At 40.2% G+C, this 7163-nt stretch overlaps 1 long non-coding RNA gene across 1 annotated transcript; it reads right to left on the bottom strand.

Annotated features, from left to right (window-relative positions):
• Positions 1–1199: 1199 nt before the first annotated feature.
• On the bottom strand, positions 1200–5954 carry LOC103389384 (uncharacterized). The gene is made up of 3 exons (XR_522595.3): positions 4845–5954; positions 4551–4615; positions 1200–1629 (listed from the first exon to the last, which is right to left on the bottom strand). It is a non-coding gene; the product is annotated as an uncharacterized LOC103389384 (long non-coding RNA).
• Between the last annotated feature and the right edge of the window lie 1209 nt (positions 5955–7163).

The following is a 7163-nucleotide window of genomic DNA, read 5'->3' as shown; positions in this document are numbered from 1 at the left end:
ATTTGTGGGGTTTTTTGAATGAAATGCAGAAACAATACTTGAGTAAAAGGACACATTCAAAAATTCATACAAAAAATTAAAAAAAAGAGCTCTTCCCTATTTATCACTTCTGACAATGTCTTTAAAAAAAATCACAAAATTCAAAATGTTTTTCTGTGAAGTCTTATCTTTTGCACTGCTAGGCGTTTTTATTGTTATTATTATTATTAATTTTATTATTTTATTACAGGGTGGACTTGACATTGACATCACCAGAACGTGGGGCAAAGAAAGGGTGGGGGGAGGAGGGGAGGGGGTCAAGTCAAATAAGAAAGTCCAGTAACAGAAACATTTTCTTTTCTTTTCCTGTTTTAATGCAAGGTTAATTTTTCTACTGTTAAATAAAACACTATCAGTGTCTTCAGTTATGGAAATGATGACGTACAAACTGTAGGATAAATGTTGTCGTGCTGTTGTCGTAGATACAAAATAAACTGCTCTAAGTCCAAATGTTGACAACAGCTGTGAGAAAAGCCAACAAAAAACAAAGCCAACACAAAACAAGTCATTTTTTGTGTTTAAAGTTAAAACATTTATCAAATGTTATAAACATTCAGTTAAAACATAAGATAAGAAATGACAGAATTACCTTTTCAGTTTTGTACTACAAGACTGGATTACCACTAAACATTTCCTTTTTCTGTATTGTACTTAGAGTATACAGTATCACCACTGTGTTTATTATTTTTAATTAATTTGGTTTTGTATGATTACACTTAATTCACAGGTGTTTTAACACTGTTTGTGTCTAATCATCTGCAGGTTTAAACAGCTTCGTGAGCATGGTTTTACAGAAATGTCCAAACAAATGTCCACTGAAACTTTAGTTCAACTAGGAATAAATTTAAACTGCACCTCATCATTATCATTTTTTTATTAAAATCATGTCAAAGTATACGTTACGATATTTGAAAGCATTTGCATTAAAAACACAAATCACTCACACTGCGAACGATCATCTGACTGGAGTGATTTACTTTCTCTAAATCCTTGACACACAAAGGTCTCTCCCTGTAATTTATACCAAAATATGCACAGAAAGGAAGAGGAAATTGTCAGGGCATCTGCACGTGTGTGTGCGTCTGTGTGTGTGTGTGTGAGAGAGAGAGAGAGAGAGAAAGAGAAAAGAAAGCGAGCGATGGAGAGGGGTGAAAAGCGAGAGAAAGAGAAAAGAAAGAGAGCGATGGAGAGGGGTGAGAACAAGTGGTGACGTAAGGGTGAGGGGCTCTGGGTGGATGCCCCGCTGTTTGGCCATACGCTCCTGACTTCTTCTGCCTTTTCAGCCTGGCTGTCCAGAGGGCTGATTTACATTTGTGTGTGTGTGTGTGTGTGTGTGCATGCGTAGGATGTGGTGGGGGTGAGGGTGCCGGGGTCTGCCTGCTCTTCCACGCAGTAGTGTGGTGGGTGAACGTGGGTCTGATGGAGGAGGAGTGAGAGTGCGTGTGGTAGCGAGGCAGGGTGGAAACCGCCGTGCTGGCAGAGAGGACCTGTCGTTTCCATACAGCCCATGATAATCAGAACCATTTGAGCTACAGCCAAGTAGCCGAGCCTCCTCCACACCCTGTGAAGAAATGCTGGTGATGGGGCACGCTAGGAAGGGAGAAAGAGAGAGGGAGGGAGAGAGGGAGAGAGAAAATGCAGATGAAAGGAAGTGTTGGTTTGTTTGCTCTGACCTTAGCATAGGAAATGTGTGTGTGTGTGTGTGTGTGTGTGTGTGTATTCATGGTGGTAAATGCAAAACAAGCACATATGATTGTATGGCTACACTTTAGCAGCAAACTCTTCCCATTGCCAGTGGTCATTTGGTGAACTGGAGGTGACCTCAAAGACCCATGACCTTTTTCTTTATTATTATTAATCAGAAAAGCTGCAGAATGTGGTTAAAATTCACAGAATTTACAGAAATATTACTCCACAGATGAATCTTGTATGTTTGTCGCTAATGAGAGTGTGGGGTTTTTTTTTTTACAGAATAGGATTTTTATGAAACAATGTTTACCCTTGTTTAGCATGCAGTTAATTCATGGAATAGAGCTTTTAAATGCTGACCTGTAGACCTGAAAACTCAAGTCTGCCTGACCAATGATGCCAAACTCAGCATTCAAAGCACAATAACTCTTGAATTCTTTGTTTGCGTACATTTGGGGACCCAGTTGTTCACCCTTAGCCCTCATAGTGACTAGTATAAAAACAGCCCCCCCTCCCCCACTGATGCCACTGATTGAATGAGTCTAATTTAGTTTATGTACGTACAAATCTTTAATAATGAAAGTTTTAAAAAGAACAGGCATGTTGTTAGAGACACGATGAGTCTTAAAATGGGTTAAAGATGCTGCTTAGCAGGAGGGAGTGTGGGGTCTCTAGATATGCACGTACTGTATGTGTGTAAGAGTGTGTGCGCAAGTATGTTTGAGTGAGCTACAGGACTTTGAGTGTGTGTGAATGCATGTGTGTGGCCCATCTGGTGCTGCCCTCACTGCATCTATGATGGCATGTCGTCCACCCCCCTCGTCCACCCCCCCCACCCCCCCCAGCCCCTGCCCATCACTCTGTGTGTGCATGTCCTCACCTGGACCTCTCTTTGCCAGTCTGGCCTTCTGAAGTGTGTGTGTGTGTGGGTGTTTGGCTGCCTGCCAGCCTAACGAGGGCCCCGGGCCCATATGTGACTTTCTCTTTAATGGGTCCACATGACAGGGACAGAGGAGCTGGCCGTCGGCCCAGAGTAAAACTGACACCAGCGGACCCCAAGAAGCCAGTGGTACAGTGTGTGTGTGTGTGTGTTTGCCTGCCTGCCAGCCTAACGAGGGTCCCGGGTCCATATGTGACTTTCTCATTAATGGGTCCACATGACAGGGACAGAGGAGCTGGCCGTCGGCCCAGAGTAAAACTGACACCAGCGGACCCCCAGAAGCCAGTGGGACAGTGTGTGTGTGTGTGCATGTGTACGCGTGCTTGGCCACAGATGCCCCGAACATGTGGCCTCTGGTTCTCTCTTCCAGTAGGAATCACTAATTACAGGCTGGAACTCTAACCACCTCGGCCTCAGGTCCGCCTGCTTCGTCAGATTGTTCAATTGTTGTTGTTCATGCTTAAACATAAATGTAGAAATCAATAAGTTTACAAAAAAGAAACACAATTGGTGACAAACTACTGGTATTGATTAAAGAATCAAAAAGCTTTCCTTTTCACACGACACTGACAACAGACTACGACAATGACATGGAGATTGTGACAGGCTCCAATACCTGCAAAACGCAGGTATGAATAGAAAAAATAATAATAAAAATGGGCAGAACAAATCTCTCTCTCTCTCTCATATACAATCCTTCTCCTTTGTTGCCACTGTGTCTTTTTTTTTCTAGCCACACATGCAGGTCATTGGTGTAAAACCAAATAAGTAGGAAGAAAAAAACAGAGGAGTGGTCCTCCTCAACATTAATATTATGAACTTATCACAGTGTCCATGAAACCATCAGCTGTAACAGTTTTAAATGAAGACCATTTCCCCACGCGCACACACACACACACACACACACACACACACAGACTTTTTCTTCTGCCTTTTTAATTCTCACTTACACACCTCGGGAGTGAAATGACCAAAGCTAGTCAGACTAAACAAATAAAAAGAGTGACTGATAGGATCAGAGGTTGTTAAAGGTAATGAATCTATAGCTGTGTTTGTGCAGCCATTGTCATTTATAATTGCACCAGTGTTCTTCAGCAGCTGAAAAATGGCAGCGTCGACAGCTCAAACAAAACGCTCTGGCTGCCGTTATTTTACTACAATATTTCCCTTCTTACAATTTACTGGCTGTGGTTTTTTTATAGGCTTCTTCACCGAGAGTCTGAAAAAGTCTTTTTACAGAGAGAGAAAAGGCCTGTCACTAGGTAGACAAAAGGTGAACGGAAGGACATTACGAAGGGCCTGTGGTGTTTATTAAAGGAACAGTACAACAATATTTCACATACGCAATAGTACTTTGTATTTTAGTCAAAGTAAAGTAAAGAAGCTTGTTGTGTGTAGTTTATGGTTATGGGTTTGTTTTGGATCAAACATTCCTTACATCCAGCTTAGGGATGCACACATACACAACTTACGATACCATCTGATTCACTTTTTTTTTTTGTTCACTAAGTCAAGAATTTCAATACATTTTTTTAAAAACAAAATGACTTCCAGACAAATTACAACTAAATACATTTCAAACTCATGGTAGCCTGAACAAACGGTTCTGTAGCTTCAGACAGATGATTCCCCCAAGATCATCATTTATTATTTAAACATAATATGCAAAAGTTTCTAAACAAAATCACTTATTATGCAATAAGGAAATAAAACAACTGACACAACAACATTACATGAGTAGACAGTACTCACTACACACTACAGGATGGCTGGACACAGTGAACCTCTACGGGGACAGAGTACTCACCCTGCTCCGTGCCCCACACATACACACACTCCAAAAATACTGTACAAGACGTGCAACATTAAGACAAAAACTCACCTGAGGGAAGTGTGGCGATCAGGGTGTTTCAGACCAGCACCTTAACCACCTTCAGGTCACCACTCCTGCAGCACAAAAAGAACAATTTAAAAAAAGCTACTAATAAGTGCTGCAACAGTCACTTCTGTTGATATAATAAAAAGGAAAAAAGTCTGCCAGAATCAACCAACAACATCAAAATAAACTAAACCCAAGAAACAACAATGTAGCCAACAACAACAACAATAGGAGAAAGACAACAGACTAAAGCAAAATTCTGCAAAACAAACCCAAAATAAAGAAAAGTGTCTTTACCTCAATTCACACACTAGGCCAAAGCAGCAAAATAACCTGAAAAAAAACATTCAACAATATTTGAAACAGACCTTCACACTGACCAACAGACCACATGGAGGAAGTGGAGAACGAGTGTTTCCACCACAATGGCCACATAGTACTAGCTCCAATGATGATATACAGCAGGTTAGCACAGTGCCCTCTAGTGGCAGGGAGGGCAATGACCTGTTACATGGCATACTAATTTTACCTGGTCAAAATATTTTTTTCTCTCATTTTTGCCGACTGTTTCATACCAAAGTAAGTAACTTGGCTCATACTACAGTTTGTTGGAAACACCAGCTGGTGAATGTACAAAAGGAAAGCCAGGCAGCAAGTATAGGTGGTTCAAGGATCCAGGAAGCTGGATCAAACAGGAGGCAGAAGTGAACTCTTGATCGAATGCATACTGTAGTCCAAAGAAAGAAGAGAATGTCCCTTTAACACAGAAACAACAATAAAACCTTTTTCTGTTCTATTTTCGGACTAATTTTGTCCAGTTTACACTGTGCAGCACAGAGGTACCACACCTTCACAGTAACACTGTTAGTGATGTTGATTTGGTTGTGGCTCAAAATCAGTTTACTATAAGGTGCATATGAGTGGTCTGTAGACTCTAACCCTAACCCTAGGTTCTGGTGAGGTGGAAATGAGTCAAAGCCCTGCTTCCTTGGCCGTGCAGCTGCTCGCAATTACCCAAGAGGGGAACGAAATACTGCAAAGCCCCATGGCACTGAAGGCCTCCCCTCAACTCACACTGTGAGGCGCTAACTACTAGTAGACCTGAAAATTTGTCAGAACCAATCAGAGGCAAAGGGGCAACAGTAGCAAGGTGACAGGATTATTGGTTTGTGAGGTAGTTGCCAAGTTCTTAGTACTTCCTTTTTCTTATTACTTGTATAAATTAACATTAATCATAAAAAATTGTATAATTAACTTTTTAGACCACATCTTAGTTATGAGCCAATCAAAATCAAAAGTCAAAACAAAGTGTTGCTTGCCAAAGCTAAAAATTTTATTTTCTAGATCTTTCCCTCAAGACTTTATTACCTGTTTTTTTTTTTTAATTTATAAGTTTAGGGTTTTTTTTAGGGCTGTGCTACAATTAAAAATTTAATCATGATTAATCACATCACATTATGCAATTAATTACACAAAATCCAATAATCATTTTAAAGGTTGTGTATAGTACATTTTTAATTTTAAATGTGCCATAATATTTGTTGTGCAAACACTTATATCACTATTTACATTAAATCTCAACTCAAAAAATGTTATCAAGCAAATACTGTGTTGCATGTTGGTGTTCACAGAAACATGGATGAACTCTTTTTGCTGTGTCCACTGAGTCATTTTCTTTTTGGGGGACGAACAAAGTACTATCCTGTCCTATTTCCCAAACAAACAGCTAATGCTATTTCTGACTTAAACCAGTTCACCAGCTAGACACCCGAAACCCCAATATGGAAGAAATATAGAAGTGTATTATTAACAGAAATACACTGACGTGTGAAAATGTGAATGGTTTTGTATGCAATCTGCAGAAATCTGAGGTTCAAAACAAATTATATGCCTTTGGAATTTCCTTGTCACTGTAGTTGAGAAAAAGAAAACATTGCAGCAAAGCTTGAAAGATATCAATGGAGACAGCTGATAAAATATTAAACCTTTGATGTTTGTGATGTCCAAGAGTAATGATGAACTTCCTGTCCTTTTTTCCTAATCTATTCTCATGTGCTTTGTCTCCTTTTCTTTATTTACTCCCTCTCTTTTCCTAACCACCGCTGCAGCGAACCCCACCACTGTATCCTCTGTCTCCTCACTCTTCCAGAGGCTCATTAGTTAGTGACTGAAACACTGCTATTTTCTACACATTGTAAATTATAACACGCACAGCGACAGTACTCGTTAGCAGCCTTGTCAATCCACAGAGCGTGCAAGGGGAGAAACAATCGGGGCTGGGGTCAGCAGTGAAGATGTTCGCTCTCAATTCATCTATCACATCTTCCAGGAAATCAGTTTGCGTCCCGTCATCGTCACCGTGACACAACAACAACGGTGATATAAATAGGAAGGAACTTCTGAAAGGGGAAAACATACATTTAAATGCAATTTGATAAATGTCACTCATCTTTCCCTTTGTTACTCGAGTCCTTTGTGCGTAACTGGAAACCACAAACTTTTTTCTACAATACTCCGATTCAAGAAGCAAACAAAGTGAAAAGCAAACAACTTACAGAAAAAGTTTGTGTATTTTCCAACACACTTGACCAAACATTTGTTTCTTTTCTTGTCCCT

This window comes from Cynoglossus semilaevis, chromosome 14, assembly GCF_000523025.1.
Source record: "Cynoglossus semilaevis isolate Cse_v1.0 chromosome 14, Cse_v1.0, whole genome shotgun sequence".
In the NCBI taxonomy this organism is placed as follows: Eukaryota; Metazoa; Chordata; class Actinopteri; order Pleuronectiformes; family Cynoglossidae; genus Cynoglossus; species Cynoglossus semilaevis.
The sequence above is the reverse complement of the archived record's forward strand: the minus strand, read 5'-3'. Positions and strand labels throughout refer to the sequence as shown.